General features: G+C 39.0%; 1 protein-coding gene and 1 pseudogene across 2 annotated transcripts in view; one reads left to right on the forward strand and one right to left on the reverse strand.

Annotated features, from left to right (window-relative positions):
- PPM1E (protein phosphatase, Mg2+/Mn2+ dependent 1E) overlaps positions 1-16,684 on the reverse strand; it is a 208,234-nt gene that overhangs the window by 26,732 nt on the left and 164,818 nt on the right. The gene's annotated exons all lie outside the window — the stretch shown is intronic.
- Positions 8,383-11,637, forward strand: LOC103018901 (peroxynitrite isomerase THAP4-like; annotated as a pseudogene).

Consider the following 16,684-nt stretch of genomic DNA (forward strand, 5'->3'; position numbering starts at 1 on the left):
TGGTTAGGACTCCGCACTTCCACTGCAGGGGGCACGGGTTCCATCCCTGGGGGGGGGGAACTAAGATCCCACAAGCCGTTAACCATGGCCAAAAAAAAAAAATTTTTTTTAACTATGGAAATAGAATAGATCACATAGAGAAAACATAAAAAGAGAACTACTATGGACCAGTGACTTCTATGTGCCTCCTGTTTTCCCCCTTTTGGAATATTAAGTACCTTCCCAACATACGCATTGTATGTTGGGTAGTAGTGGCGAAGGGGGTAGATAATATGCCTCTTTAGTCCCCAAGTTTTCAAATCAAATGGAACTATATTCAAGGAGCTCTCATCAAGAAATTATACCCAAGGAATATCACCTGGACCTGACCTCACTGAGATCCTGAACCTCAAGCCTGAGCCTGATGCCATTAAGGGATGAAACTTTGGGAGACTTTGTGGGGAGGGTGAGTGATTTTTTTGCATGTGGGAAGGATGTGGATTGTGCGGCCAGAACAGACGGTGGCAGATTGTTTTTCTAAAAAAGGTCACAGCAATATTTCTGGTCCTACATGCTCTTTAAGAACTTTACCGTTCCAAATGAAGAGGCAGAATCTGTTTTCCCTTCTTTGAATGTGAATGAGACTGATGAAAAAAAAAAGTGGCAAGAGTGATGCTGTGTGACTTCTGGGATTTGGTCATAAAAGACTACATGACTTCCCCTTGGCTTTCTCTTCTCTCTTCCTCCCTTTTCTCCTTTTCCTCCCCTTCCTCTGCCATTCCCCTCCCCCTGGGACATGGACAGGTTCATGTGGGTGTCAGCTGAGGTTCCCAGTCAATGGCTATTATCAACTGCTCGACATGTAATGGCAAAGGCCTTCAGGTGATACCAGTCCCAGCCTGAGTCTTCCAGCTGGGGCCCCAGACATCCTGGAACAGAGATAAGCTGACCCTGCATTGCCCAGTCTTAATTCCTGGCCCAAAGAAACTATGAGCATAATAAATGATTGTTTTATGCCACTAAGTTCTGTGCTAATTTGTTACACAGCCATAATAACTGAAAACCCAACACTGAGAAGCCTGGTGGAAGATAAGGAACCTATAAATACTGAAAAGACATAGCAAGATAAGTAAAAGGTGAACCAAGAGAGTAGAATATTTGAAGAACAGAATGGTCAACTGTGTCAACACTACTGAGAAGTCAAACAAGAAAAGGGAAAAATTAGATATTGAATTTAATAACATGTAAATAAATCATCACTGACTGGGTGCCAAGACAATTCAATGGGGAAAAAAATAGTACTTTCTACAAATGGTGCTGGGACAACTGGATGTCCACAAAATAATCAAGTTAGTGTCTTTCCTTACACCATATACAAAAATTTACTCAAAATGGATCATAGACCTAATTATAAGAGCTAAAACTATAAAAATCTTAAAAGAAAACATAGCAGTAAAACCTAATGACCTTGGTTGGATTAGGCAATGGCTTTCCTAAATATGACACCAAAAATACAAGCAGCAAAAGTAAAAAAGAGTTAAACTGAACTACATCAAAATTAAAAACTTTTATGCCAGACTTCCTTGGTGGTGCAGTGGTTGGGAATCCACCTGCCAATGCTGGGGACAACGTGTTCAAGCCCTGGTCGGGGAAGATCCCACATGCCGTGGAGCAGCTAAGCCCATGTGCCACAACTACTGAGCCTGCGCTCTAGAGACCGCGAGCCACAACTACTGAAGCCCGCGCGCTCTAGGGCCCGTGCTCCACAATAAGAGAAGCCACCGCAATGAGAAGCCCGCGCACAGCAACGAAGACCCAATGCACCCAAAAAAAAATAAAATAACACTATAGAAATATTAAAAAAAAAAAAAGAATTGTAGTGGTAGTGGTAGTACTTGGGCATATAACCTAAAAGGATGGAGTGTTGTAGTCTGAGAACAGGATACTTGTGTGTATGATTTTGGAGCTGGTGCAATTTTTGTGATAACAAGGTTTAGGTGGGACCAAGAAAGTGAGTGGTTTAGAAAGAGATAAAATTAAAATGTTTACGTTCTAAGTCCCCAAGGGGGGAAAAAAAAACTTAGAAAATTCTGTTTATCATTCATCAGTATTTTTCAAATTGTAGATTATGATCCATTAGTGGGTAAATCAATTTATGAATTGTGAGCAGCATTTTTTTTAAAAAAAGGAAATAGAATAAGGTGCATGAGGTAAAGCTAAGTATTCCAGATATATATTAAGTATATACTGAATCCTGATTATGATGAAAAAAAATTTTGAAAGTTACTGCCCTTTAACAATTATGAAATAAATTGATGGCATCCCTTGAAATCCAAATGCTCTATAAACAATATTACCATTTCTCCTTTCATGCTAAGTTAACTGAATTTTTCTTGATGAGTCAAAATCTTCCCTCATAGACCTAAACTCTTTGTCAGTATTGCTTGTCTTTACCTTTCATCACGCTTTATTTTGATTAACTGGACACATCCAGATATTTTGCCCAAGCGGACTTTTAGTATATAGTTATAACATTTACTTGGTCCCTTTGCTGTTTTAAAATTTATGTTTAAAAAAGTCTGAAAATCTTTATTGTAACCTTGTTCCCAAGAGTTCCCCCCAAAAAGGATATCTTTTGTATAATTATTAAACTATCTGGATCTCGGTTCACCAAAGAATGTGAAAACTTTAGAGAATGAGGCAAGAACCATTAGTCTCATTAATGTGTCATCTGCAGTACATTTTTAGTCACAGTTAATGTAATTTTTTACTTTTTGTCAGACAGAATGAAAATATTTTCGGTGAAGTAGGGAGGAGGATTAGCTGACTAATAGCTAGATATAAAACATCAAGCTAGACACCTCACCCACATCAGCTATTCCTACATGTCAGAAAGCTACAACACTTAGCATGAATAAGTTCTTATGGTTTTGACTCTGATTGAAAGTGATTATTTCTGAAAAATCAGAATTGCAAATATATTTTAAAACATAGTCACATCAGAAAATATTTGATCAACTCAAATAAAAGCTTATCATTAAAGCTTGTCATTTCTAAGAGAACTAGCGAGAGAAACTAACATGATAATAACATAGCAAACTGCTTTCTTTCATCATTTCTCATACAATACTTGAAAGATCCCTATACAGCAGGTTTTAGAGTTTTAAAGTTTGGCAAATGTATTACATAGCAAATATCAGAGGAGGGCCAGTAATCAAGGCAATCTGGGGAACTGGGATTACAAATGTTACTATGTTGAGAACATTGCTGAAGAAGAGTATGATTAGAAAATTTTTAACTTTTTGGGGGACTGGCTCTTTTAAAATCAAATTAATCTTGTTAAGGCCCTTCAAATATAGTCCAAGAACACTCTTTTGCTATTTACTTGTATTAACAGATATTTCTAAGTGTTTATTACCATTCCTATCTTCAAGCAATTCACATCCTGCGAACAAAAGGAAATATGTTTTCATACATACCAATTTGTTACTTTCTTGTTTGTTTTGGGAATACAAGTACAGACTTTATATAGTCATAGATAAAAATAAAATCTTTAGTTTATATCTAAGTCATATACAAACTATATGCATAAAAACCTTTTGAACAATGTTGAGGTATCATTAGGGGTCTGGTTAGTTTTAATTTTATTTATTTATTTATTTTTAATTAATTAATTAATTAATTAATTAATTTTTGGCTGTGTTGGGTCTTCATTCCTGCACGCGGGCTTTCTCTAGTTGCAGTGAGCGGGGGCTACTCTTCATTGAAGTGCGCGGGCTTCTCATTGCAGTGGCTTCTCTTGCTGTGGAGCACAGGCTCTAGGCGCGCAGGCTTCAGTAGTTGTGGCTTGCAGGCTCTACAGCGCGGGCTCAGTAGTTGTGGCGCATGGGCTTAGTTGCTCCGCGGCATGTGGGATCTTCCTGGACCAGGGATCGAACCCATGTCCTCTGCATTGGCAGGCGGTTCTTAACTACTGCACCACCAGGGAATTCCCTGGTTAGTTTTAATTTTTAAGTTTAGTCACATACATAAAAAAATTCCACTTCATGGGAATTCCCTGGCAGTCCAGTGGTTGGGACTCCTTGCTCTCATCTCCAAGGGCCCAGGTGAGGGCCTGGGTTCAACCCCTGGTCAGGGAATTAGGATCCCGCAGGTGCAAAAAAAAAAAGAAAAAAAATTCCACTTCATTAAAGCTATTTGTCAATGAATACATGAATGCATATTTGGATTTCTGTGTATACTGACTTTCTCAATGTTATGTATTGTGAAGCAGAAATCCAGCTCTATTAAACTTCATACACTGAACTCTATAAACAAAGCACAGGGTCTTGCTTTAAGCTAACAATAGTTCTTCAGACACACAAAATAAAACTCAGATTCATAAATGTTCTGACTCTTCTTCCCTGCTGCTCATATTGGCTAGTGTCATCTTTATCCTCAGACTATTTATCTGAGTAGGTCAGTCTCGACTCCTCAATTCTATTTCAGAAATAACCACAGCCCAAAACATGCTTGGTGGAAGATTTTGAATTATAAAAATACAGTTGTATCCTAGTGACCTTGAACAGTTCAGTACTTACCAATGTTTATACTATGTTATTTTAATCAGTATTTTCCCAAATTAGTCCTTTAAAAAGCCATACAGTATATCTGGGAGCAGTATTTAAGGATGAGGCAGATGTTAAGTCATTGTTACAGACTGAAAGTTTGTCCCCACCCGCCCAGATTCATATGTTGAAATTCTAATCCCCAATGTAATGGTATTTGGAGGTGGAACCTTCAGGAGGTAATTAGGTGATGAGGGTGGAGCCCTCATGAATGAGATTAGTGCCCTTATGAAAAAGAGACCCATGAGAGTTCCCTTGCCCCTTCCACCAGGTGAGGACACAAGGATAAGACAATTATCTATAAGCCAGAAAGCATGCCCTCACTAGATACCAAATCTGCCCGGGCTTTGATCTTGGACTTCCCAGCCACCAGATATGTAAGAAATAAATTTCTGTTGTTTATAAGCCTTCCAGTCTATGGTAATTTGTTAAAGCAGCTCAAATAGACTAAGACAATCATTATGGAACTACTCAAATCATTATCATAATTAGTGGAGCATAGAGAAGGAAAACTACAGTACTGAGTATGTTCATGTCTTGTGCTCTAGATGAGAATTGATTTCTTTAGATTTCATAACAGGACCAAGTCATAGGAGAATCCCTAGCATTACTTTCACCTAATGTGCTTGCAAAAAATTTTTTAAGTGATGAAGAATAATTAGGGATCACTGTTGACTTTGAAGCCTGGACATAAACACAAGTGAGACCTAAAGTTTCTGCCAACTTACTTAATTGCTATTCAACTAACTTGTTGGAGACAGGTTATAGCATAAATATAAGGAATTAGAAAGCTGGGTTCTAATTCTAGCTGGATAACCTGAAAAAAGACTTTTAAATTCTCTGGATTTTAGTTCCTCAATAGAAAAATTAAGAAATTGAAATAAAATAACTCTAAAGTCTCTTCCAGGTTTAAAATTCTAATTCTATGATTCTATTCCAATAAGGTTTTGAATTTGTAAGATGTGGACAAAGGGAGTGTAAAGGTATAAATTAACACACTTCAGATCCAAACAAATGTTTTTATATACACCAGCAGAATGGAAATAAATTCTATATATTCCTTTTGTAAGCAATATGGGGATATTCTGCTTTATGTACTAGTGTCTACTTAAAAGCTGAATGTATATTTATTTTGATAAATATAATCAATCCTTGCAGTGAATCTACCAGTTAGGAAAGAATCCCTCAGATTTTATATATTAAAAGAAACAGGCCATAAACATCATATAAAATAATATTGTTACCAACTGGTTATGAAGCTCTATATTTCAAACAAAAGAGTACTATTTCTTACCTCTTTAAAAATATTTATTTACAAAAGCTTATTATTCTTTCTCCACTCTATAGGTTGACATGAGTCCAATCCAATTTTTCCATTAGAGAAAAGGAAAGGAGTCAGATTGGAATTGAATATGAAAGCTGGCTCTCTTTCAGCACTGTATATTGCCATCTTGGTATAAAACAGGAACCAACAGATAAATAGATTATTCTAGCATAAAACATTTAATTTTCATTTATTTTCAAATATCACGGGTGGGTAAGTTTTGTTAGATGGACAGGATAGTATTTTAGTCAGATCTTTTTTTCTAACTTGACTTGTTAGTATCTTCCACATGCATATTAAGACAATACACATTTTAAGACTGCCGACTGAATTCTTGTTATAAACCAAGCCAGGAAGCATTTTCCTCACAATGCCAAACCTACACAAATCACTAAAGACATTATTAGAGAAATTAGAGGTTTAAAAGTACATCCTTCCTGACACTGACAATGTGGGCGGTAAGCACAGCACCCACAGCCGTGTTTCAGCAGTCTTGGCATAGCATTCCTAAGGTAATAAAAATTCTTGAAGGTGGGCAGTTTCCGTCAATTAACTCTGAGAGAAACTCATCTGGAGCAGCCTCACCTCAGCCCACATATCACGATGATGCTGTCTACTCAATATGCCCTTGCTGGGGTGACAACATGTAAATGTTAAATTTCTGATCACTCCCCTCCCCCAAGTTAATCATATGTATTCTAAATCTAGAATACACATTAAATTAAAATAAAGAAGGCAAATTCTCCACCAGACTTGGTATTCTTTTTCTTAGTGGACCAAAGGGAGTTAAACTCAGGGTTGAAATTTTTCCTCTTTAAGTTATTTTCTTTCTTTCTATAGCAGCCTCCAGGAACGCCACCTGGAGTCAGCTGATTATAATGCACACACATCACAGAGTCTCTTAGTTAGCCTTGTTGAATATAAATAATGCCAACTACCAAATAACTGGCTCCTGAAGTGCTGGGTTTGGGGTTCTTAAAACAGAAATTTCATTCCCTACTGTTGCTATCAGTGTAATCTTAACAATCATTTGTTCACTCTGACCAGGTTGATATTCAAGCATAGCCAACAGGATCTTAAGTTTTCTGTGAATGGCAACCTAGATGTTACACATTTACCAAAGATCAAACTACCACTAGTGTCATAAGACCACAAAAAGAAGAGAGCTTAGCAGTAGCTCTTTTTTGTCATTATTCTTCCATGACCAAAAGGAATTAAACTGCACAAGTTAACTGAAACTTGTCAACATCACCAATGTACCTTCCTGTTGCTAACTCCTACAGTCTGTTCTCAGATCTGACTCACTTAGAAGCATCTGACTGCTGATTATTCCCTCTACTATGATACACTCCCTTCTCTAGGTTTCCAGAACATCACATTCTCCTATGTCACTCACAGGATTCTGTCTTCTCAATCTCATTTGATGGTTCTTTCTCTTCTTCCTGCCCTTGGAATTCCTTTTACCATGATGTTAAGTCTTTTCTTTTTCTTTTTGCATAGCCTTCATCAATTTCTTGTATACAATATGCATTTCTTATTTATTATGTTTATCATTTATTTTATGACTGCATTCTTTCTCCCACTAGACTGCAGATGTTTTTGTCTACTTTTGGTCATTGATGTCTGATGCCCGGATCAGTGCCTAGCACACAGTGATCAATAAGTATTTGCTGAATGAATAAACTTCTGTCTTTCTGATTTATATCAATATATATTTAAGCCATTCCCTAACTTCTTAGAATGAATGTTACTTGAGAGGAGAAAATCAATACATTTACATAAGACTATGTCACATAACATGATGTTGAGTTCTTACATGTAGGCTATGAAACTTGGGCTAGTATTAGTAAACAGGTGATAACCATTGGCAAACAGGAACTATGGTCATATTTACACTTTTGTTGCCAACTCAAGTAACTGGTTTATGCTATCTCTAGTCCCTTTCACTAAGAGATAATGTATTCAAAAATTTAAAACATGAATGGCTTTTTAGTAGGAACTTTATTAATTCAACCAATATTTTTAAACCATTGACTAGTTTTAAGAAAGCAGGGGCTTCCAAAACCCCTAGGCTGTGCAGACAGCCATGCGGGGCCCCAGCCCAACTACCAGGAGGCCAGCAGCAGCCCCATGTACCTCCTGGGTTGCACAGTCAGCCTGCCCTCCAGTGGGTGCACAGCCACTGCACAAGACGCAGCCTCACGGCCAACCAGGCTAGGGGCCAGCCCTGCCTCCCAGTGCACCTACAGCAGTCAGCTCATCACTACATAAGGGACCATGCAGCCCACATAGGGAGCACACCTAGAGCATATAACTCTGGTGACCAGAGGGGAGTGTGCTGTGGGGCCCCACAGGATGTCTCCTAAAAAAGGTCACTTCTCCAAGATCAGGAAACATAATCAACTGACCTAATACATAGAAATAAACAGATAATTGGGCAAAAAGAGGAGACAGAGGAATATGTTCCAAACAATGGAACAAGACGAAAACTTCAGAAAAAGAACTAAATGTGGAGATAATCTGCCCAATAAAGAGTGCAAGGTAATGATCATAAGGATGCTCACCAAATGTGGAAGAATGAACACAGTGAGAATTTCAACACAGAGAAACTATAAAGAAGAACCAAACAGAGCTAAAGAATACAATAACTGAAATTTTTAAATAAACTAGAAGTAATCAGTGGTAGATTAGATTATACAGAGGAATGGATGAGCAATCTGGAAAACAGAGTAGTAGAAATCACCCAAACTCAATAGAAAAAAGAATTTTAAAGAAAGCAGGATAGTTTAAGAGACCTCTGAGACAACATCAAGCATAATAACATTCACATTATAGAGGTCCCAGAAGGAGAGGAGAGAGGGAAAGGGGCAGAGAAATTATTTGAAGAAATAATAGCTGAAAACTTCCCTAACCTGGGAAAGGAAACAGACATCCAGGTCCAGGAAGCACAGAGAAGCCCAAACAAGATGAACCCAGAGAGACTTATACCAAGACACATTATAACGAAAATGGCAAAAATTAAAGAGAAAGAGAAAATCTTAAAAACAGCAAGAGAAAAGCAACTAGTGAGGAATTAGGGAACTCCTATAAGACTATCAGCTGACTTTTTAGCAGACACTTTGCAGGCCAGAAGGGAGTGACATGATATATTCAAAGTGATAAGAGGAAAAAAACTTACCAAGAATACTCTACCCGACAAAGTTATCATTCAGATTTGAAGCAGAGACAAAAAGTTTTACAAACAAAAGCTAAAAAAGTTTAGCACCATTAAACCAGCTTTAAGAGAAATGTTCAAGCAACTTCTCTAAGCAAGAAAGAAAAGGCCACAACTAGAAATATCAAAATTATGAAAAGAAAAATCTCACTAGTAAAGGCAAACATACAGTAAAGGTAGTAGATCAACCACTTATGTAGCTCGTAGGAAGGTTAAAGGACAAAAGTAGTAAAACCATCTATATCTACAAGTAGTTAAGGGATATACAAAACAACAAGATGTGAAATTTAACATCAAAAACATTAAATGTGGGGACTTCCCTGGTGGCGCAGTGGTTAAGAATCCACCTGCCAATGCAGGGGACATGGGTTCGAGCCCTGGTCTGGGAAGATCCCACATGCCGTGGAGCAACCAAACCCATGTGCCACAATTACTGAGCCTGCGCTCTAGAGCCCGCGAGCCGCAACTACTGAACTTGCATGCCACAACTACTGAAGCCCACGTGCCTACAGCCCGTGCTCCACAACAAGAGAAGCCACCACAGTGAGTAGCCCCCACTCGCCGCAACTACAGAAAGCCCACGCGCAGCAACGAGGACCCAACACAGCCAAAAACAAATAATAATTAATTAATTAATTAAAACAAAACAAAAAACCATTAAATGTGGTGAAGGGAGTAAAACTGTAGGGTGATTAGAATGCCTTTGAACTTAAGAGATAATCAACTTAAAATAATCATTCATATATATATATATATATATATATATATATACTGTTATATATGAACCTCATGGTAACCACAAACCAAAAACCTACAAGAGATACATATAGAAAAACTAGAAAGGAATCCAAACAAATCACTAAAGATAGTCATCAAATCACAGGGGAATAGAGCAAAAAGAAGAAGAAAGGAACAGAGAAGAACTACAAAAACAAACAGGAAACAATTAAAATGGCAATAAGGACATACCTATCAATAATTATTTTAAGTGTAAATAGACTAAACGTGGCAATCAAAAGACACAGCGTGGCTGAATGGATAACAAGACCCATATATACACTGCCTACAAGGACTCGTTTCTGGTCTAAAGACACACACAGACAGGCCTAGGGCTGGTTGCCTGGTGGCAGGCAGCTGGGTGCCGCGGTCTTGCCATACAGGGGGAGCTGCGTGCCTGGCTCCTGTGTCCTGCAGCCATGTTGCCTTGCACCCTCCCCTCAGGGCCGTCCTGCCCTGGTCTGGGCTCAACGAGGCAAGGGCTGGAGCCTGGCAGTGGCAGGGCAGCCCAAGGCCCGGGATGGTGATTTTTGTGCAGCTGTAAATTACTCCAACTGGCAGGGCAAGGGGGAGAAGCACGCTGTCTCCTGCCACAGGTTTCCCCCTAAAGGACTCAAAATGCCTGATCCAGTTATTAAAGGCTGTTCAGAAGGATAACTGGACCCCCACTAAGTAGTCTTTCCACAGTAGTGAACACTTCACCAAAGAAAGCTTCTCCACAAGGCTGGAGGATCAGCACTGACTGCTCAAGGTCATGGCCGTGGCTTCCATCTTCCGCCGGACTGAGAAGAAGCGAGCTGGAGGCCATGGATGCACCAGGAGAAAGGGTACCAGAAAGGCCTCAGGGGGCTTCAGGGGACATGTGAGTGAAGCAGACAGGAAAGGAGCTGCAGGGTCATCAACGTCCTCAAGTGAAAACCCAGGGGTCACGCTGGAGCCCTGCAAGTTGAAGTGAGCTGCACTGTAGGGTAAACCTGCACCCAGGGCCACCCCAGAAGCCACCGGTCAGAAACTGGTGCAGCAGCCTCCGGAAGCCAATCTGGCTAGCGCAGCATTAGACAGCCAGGGAGACGCAAACGTGTCTGCTGTAGGTGCTGGCAATCAGAACACCACCTCCCCGGATGGGGGCCTGGTAGATAAGAGTGGCATTTCCATGGATGACTTTATCCCCCGCAGTATCTGGGGCTTGCAAATTTACTGGCTCACTTCATTCTTACAGTTTCTCCTCCAAGCACGCTGGAAAGAGGCTGTCTGTCCCCTGAGAGCCTGCTGACCGAAAGAGGCTGAAGAGAGACATGGAGCCTGACTGCAGCAAAACCAGCCTGGGGCCCAACAAGGGCTTGGCACAGAGCCCCGCAAGTTTGTCCCTCACAGCAACGCCTCAGAAGCCCTCCCAGAGCCCCTCCACCCCTCCAACAGATGTTACCCTGAAGCCAGGCACAGAAGCTGTGCTAAGTGAGCACAGGGACACCAGCCCCATGTTCATCAAGGAGAGCATCCTGTCAGCATTGCGGGTCTACAAATTCGTCAGTTTGTTGCAGTCCTGCTACTTCTCATCCTGGCAGAACAAGAAAAAAGTGTGCTTCCTATGGGAGCAGGCGGAGAAGGACAGCAAGCTAAAGACCCTGCGACACAGGGTCGGCTGCTTGGACAGCCAGGCGTGCAAGCTGCAGGAGAAGCGGGACCAGCTGAAGAGAGCGAGCTTCCCCTACCTGAGCAGGCGGCTGTCCCCTTAGCCCCCACCCTGTGGTCAGTACCAGAGCCTTGAGGCTCCCACACTGCCTGGTTATCATGGGGCGGGGTTCTTGCTGATGGCCTCTGAGCACTTCTATGTGTTGCATGCTCCCTGCTGTCTCTGCAGAGGCTATGATAGTAGCTGTACCTTGTAGAAGAGGAGCCCAGGTTGGTGAGCTTACCTCACTCACTCCAGGGCACACTCAAGAGGCATCTTAGGAATGGGGGTTTAGCTAGTGAGAAAGAAGGCATTTCATGTCAGCTGGGAAAGCCAGAACCACTCAATGAATGGTTGACAATTGGTTTTCCACTTGAACAGGGGAAATCCCTTTGCATTGCATATCTCACACAAACATAAAATCCTAATGAATTAGGATCTAAATGTAAAATAAAATAGACATAGTAAACCATTAGAAAAATTATAGGAGACTCTTAAAATCATGTGGAGGTTTTTTCATTCATGTTCTAATTAATATCCTTGACATTAAAGAATTTTGAACATTAATAATAATTTCTTTAAAATAATTAAAAAAACATACACACAGAGTGAAAGTGAGGGGATGGAAAAAGTTAATCCATGCAAATGGAAACAAAAAGAAAGCTGGAGTAGCAATACTTATATTTAAAAAGTAGCCTTTAAAACAAAGCTATAGGGGCTTCCCTGGTGGCGCAGTGGTTGAGAATCTGCCTGCCAATGCAGGGGACACAGGTTCTAGCCCTGGTCTGGGAAGATCCCACATGCCGCAGGGCAGCTGGGCCCGTGAGCCACAACTACTGAGCCTGCACGTCTGGAGCCTGTGCTCCGCAACAAGAGAGGCCACGATAGTGAGAGGCCCGCGCACCGCGATGAAGAGTGGCCCCCTGCTTGCCGCAACTAGAGAGAAAGCCCTCGCACAGAAACGAGGACCCAACACAGCCAAAAATAAATAAATAAATAAAATTTTAAATAAATAAATAAATAAATAAATAAATAAATAAAACAAAGCTATAACAAAGACAAAGAATGACACTACATAATGATAAAGTGATCTATCCAACAAGAAGGTATAGCAATTGTAAATATATATGCACCCAATATAGAAGCATCTAAATACATAAAGCAAATATTAACAAACATATAGGGAGAAAGTGACAGTAATACATTGGATACACAGTGATCCAAAATCTATGGGATGCAGCAAAAGCAGTTCTAAAAGGGAAGTCTAGTGATACAAGCCTACCTCAGGAAACATGAAAAATCTCAAAAAAGCAATCTAAACTTACATCTAAAGAAACAACAAGAAGAACAAAGAAAACTCAAAGTTAGTAGAAGGAAAGAAATAATAAAGATCAGAGCAGAAGTAAATGAAGTAGAGACTAAGAAATAGAAAAGATTGATGAAACTAAGAGCTGGTTCTTTAAAAATATAAACAAAATTGATAAACCTTAAGCCAGACTCATCAAGAAAAAAAAAGAGGCTCAAATTTAAAAAATCAGGAATTAAAAAGAAGAAGTTACAACTGACACCACAGAAATACAGAGGATCATAAGAGATTACTATGAACAATGACATGCCAATAAATTTGTCATCCTAGAAGAAATGGGTGAATTCCTAGAAACATACAATCGTGAAGACTGAATCAGAAAGAAATAGAAAATATGGAGAGACCAATTACTAGTAACAAAACTAAATCACTTTAAAAAAAAACAAAACTCCTGACAAATAAATGTCCAGGACCAGATAGCTTTACAGGTAAATTCTACCAAACATTTAGAGAAGAGTTAACACCTATCTTTCTCAAACTATTCCAAAAATTTGAAGAGGAAGGAATGCTTCCAAACTCATTCTATAAGGTTAGCATTACCCTGACACTAAAACCAGACACCACAAAAAATGAAAATTAGAGGCCAATATCACTGATAAACATAGAAGCAAAAATCCTCAACAAAATATTAGCAAACTGAATTCAACAACACATTAAAAGGATCATACACCATGATCGAGTAGGATTTATCCCAAGGATGCAAGGATGGTTCAGTATACACAAATCAATCAATGTGATACACCACATTAACAAACTGAAGAATAAAAATCATATGATCATCTCAACAGATGCAGAAAAGCTTCTGACAAAATTCATCATCCATTTGTGATAAAAAAAAAAAACCTCATCAAAGTAGGTATAGAGAAAATATAGCTCAACATAATAGAGGCCAACAGTTACAAACCCACAGCCAACATCACAGTCAACGATTAAAATCTGAAAGCATTTCCTCTAAGATCAGGAACAAGAATGCCCATTGTCCCCACTTTTATTCAACAGTGTTGGAAGTCCTAGCCACAGAAGTCAGACAAGCAAAAGAAATAAAATAAATCCAAATTGGAAAGGAAGAAGTAATACTGTCACTATTTGCAGATGGTTTGATACTACATATAGAAACTCGTAAAGCCACCACTAAAATACAGTAAGTCCCCTACATACGCATGAGTTCTGATCCAAGAGCACGGTCGTAAGTCCAATTTGTTCATAAGTCCAACAAAGTTAGCCTAGGTACCCAACTAACACAATCGGCTATATAGTACTGTACTGTAATAGGTTTATAATACTTTTCACACAAATAATACATAAAAAATAAACAAAAAATAAAGAAAACACTTTTAATCTTACAGTACAGTACCTTGAAAAGTACAGTAGTACAGTACAACAGCTGGCATACAGGGGCTGGCATCAAGTGAAGAGGCAAGAAGACTTACTGGAGGAGGGAGAGGAGGTGGGAGATTGTAGAGCTGAAGGACTGTCAGCAATAGGAGATGGAGGGCAAGCTGCAGTTTCACTCACACCTGACATTAATGGCACAGGTTCTGGTTCCTTGCTGGATTCAATTCTATCTACCCTCCTGAAAAAATGACCCAGTGATGTCTGGGTAGTAGCTCTTTTTTTCTCGTCATAGATGACACAGTAGCACTGGACTGCATTCTGAATGGCGGCTGCAACCCTCATGTACCGTGCTACGTTCGGGTCCTGTGCCTCTAAAACTAACAGTGCCTGGTCAAATAAAGAAAATCCCCTTGTCATTTCCTGCATCGTGAATCTCTTCGGTTCTTCAGTTACTACTTCTTCCTCTTGTCTCTCTTAGTCCTTTCTCTGGGCCTCCAGTTCCATCAGGTCTTCATCAGTAAGCTCCTCGTGTTGCACAGCAAGGAGTTCGATGAAGTCGTCCTCTTGCAGATCTAGCTCCAGCTTCTCACTGAGGGTCACTAAGTTGCTGAAGACCACGTTCACATCTTTGAAAGTTCGCAACTTGAAGGTTCATATGTAGGGGACTTACTGTATACAAAGCACTCATACAACTCAACACCAACAAAAACAAACAATCTGACTAGACAATGGGCAGAGGGCCTGAATAGACATTTTTCCAAATAAGACATACTGATAGCCAACAGACACGTGGAAAGATGCTCAACATCACTAATCATCAAGGAAATATAAATCAAAACCACAAAGGGATACCATTTCACACCTGTCAGAATGGCTATCATCAGAAAGACCACAAATAACAAGTGTTGGTGAGGATGTGGAGAAAAGGGAATCTTCGTGTACTATTGGTGGGATTGTAAAATGGTACAACCACTATAGAAAACAGTATGATGGTTCCTCAAAAAATTAAATATAGAACTGCCATATGATCCAGCAATTTCACTTCTGGGTATATACCTTTAAAAAGTATGAATTTAAAAATATACATATACCCCGAAATTCACTGTAGCACTTTTTACAATAGCCAAGATATGGAAGCAACCTAAGTGTCTGTCAATAGACGAATGGATAAAGAAGATGTGGTATATATATACAATGGAATATTATTACTCAGCCATAAAAAAATGAAATTTTGCCATTGCAACAACATGAATGGATATAGAGGATATTATGCTCAGGAAATAAGTCAAACAGAGAAAGACAAATACTGTATGATCTCAATTATATGTGGAATCTAAAAAACAAAAAACAAAAAAATGAAAACAGACTCATAGATACAGAGAACAAACAGGTTGCCAGAGGGGAGGGTGGGGGTGGGGAACAAAATAGGTGGAGGAGATAAAGAGGTAAAAACGTTCAGTTATAAAATAAATAAGCTGTGGAGATGTAATACACAGCATAAGGAATACTCTTCAATAGTATTGTAATAACTTTGTATGGGGACAGATGGGTGCTAGACTTACTGTGGTGATCATTTCATAATGTATGCGAATGTCAAATCTCTGTAGTACACCTGAAACTACATAATATTATATATCCAACTATATATTTTAAAAAAAAAATACAGGGGCTTTACTAAGATGAAACACAATTATTCTCTGAAACACAACCAGAAATAGAACCCTGTTTAATGATTCTACTAATCCACATCACTATTTCTAGATATTACTTTAGGTCATAAGCTGTTACATATACATTCTGAATACAATATTGATATAACAAAATATCTTATTTTCATGAAAAATGATAAAAGTAGCTACAATTTTCTGAGTTCTTATTACCTGCCAGCTAATGTACTAAATTCTTTACACATCTTTTATCTCTTTTAATTCTCACAGTAACACTGTGAAATAGGACGTTTCTGAAATTCTTAACTGAAGAAATTGATGATTAGAGAGGTTAAAGAGGAGCCACATTTTAAATCCAGGTGTAAGTCTTGAAAGCTATATTGTAAACCCCTAATGGTGTAATTGTTTACCCCAGGAACACATGTGATAATAATCAGATTCTACCGATTAAGAAAAGAGAGACACAAGATAATATGCTAAAAGTTGTATAGCTAATCAACAACATGGTGGCTACAAGAAACATATTTCGTGAATTCCAGTCCCTTAACCTAGTTTTCCCATGAACATAGCTTATGTATTTATTCATTTATTTCATTAATTTTAATTAAAGAGTAATACATACCACACTGTTTTTGAAAAAAATCAAAGAATACAGAAATACTTAAAGTAAAAAGTAAAGGTAAAAATGATCAGTTTGCTAAATCCTTCTAGACTTTTTTTCTAAGTGTTTACAGACAAACAGA

The sequence above is a fragment of the Balaenoptera acutorostrata genome, chromosome 20 (genome assembly GCF_949987535.1).
Source record: "Balaenoptera acutorostrata chromosome 20, mBalAcu1.1, whole genome shotgun sequence".
Taxonomy (NCBI): domain Eukaryota; kingdom Metazoa; phylum Chordata; class Mammalia; order Artiodactyla; family Balaenopteridae; genus Balaenoptera; species Balaenoptera acutorostrata.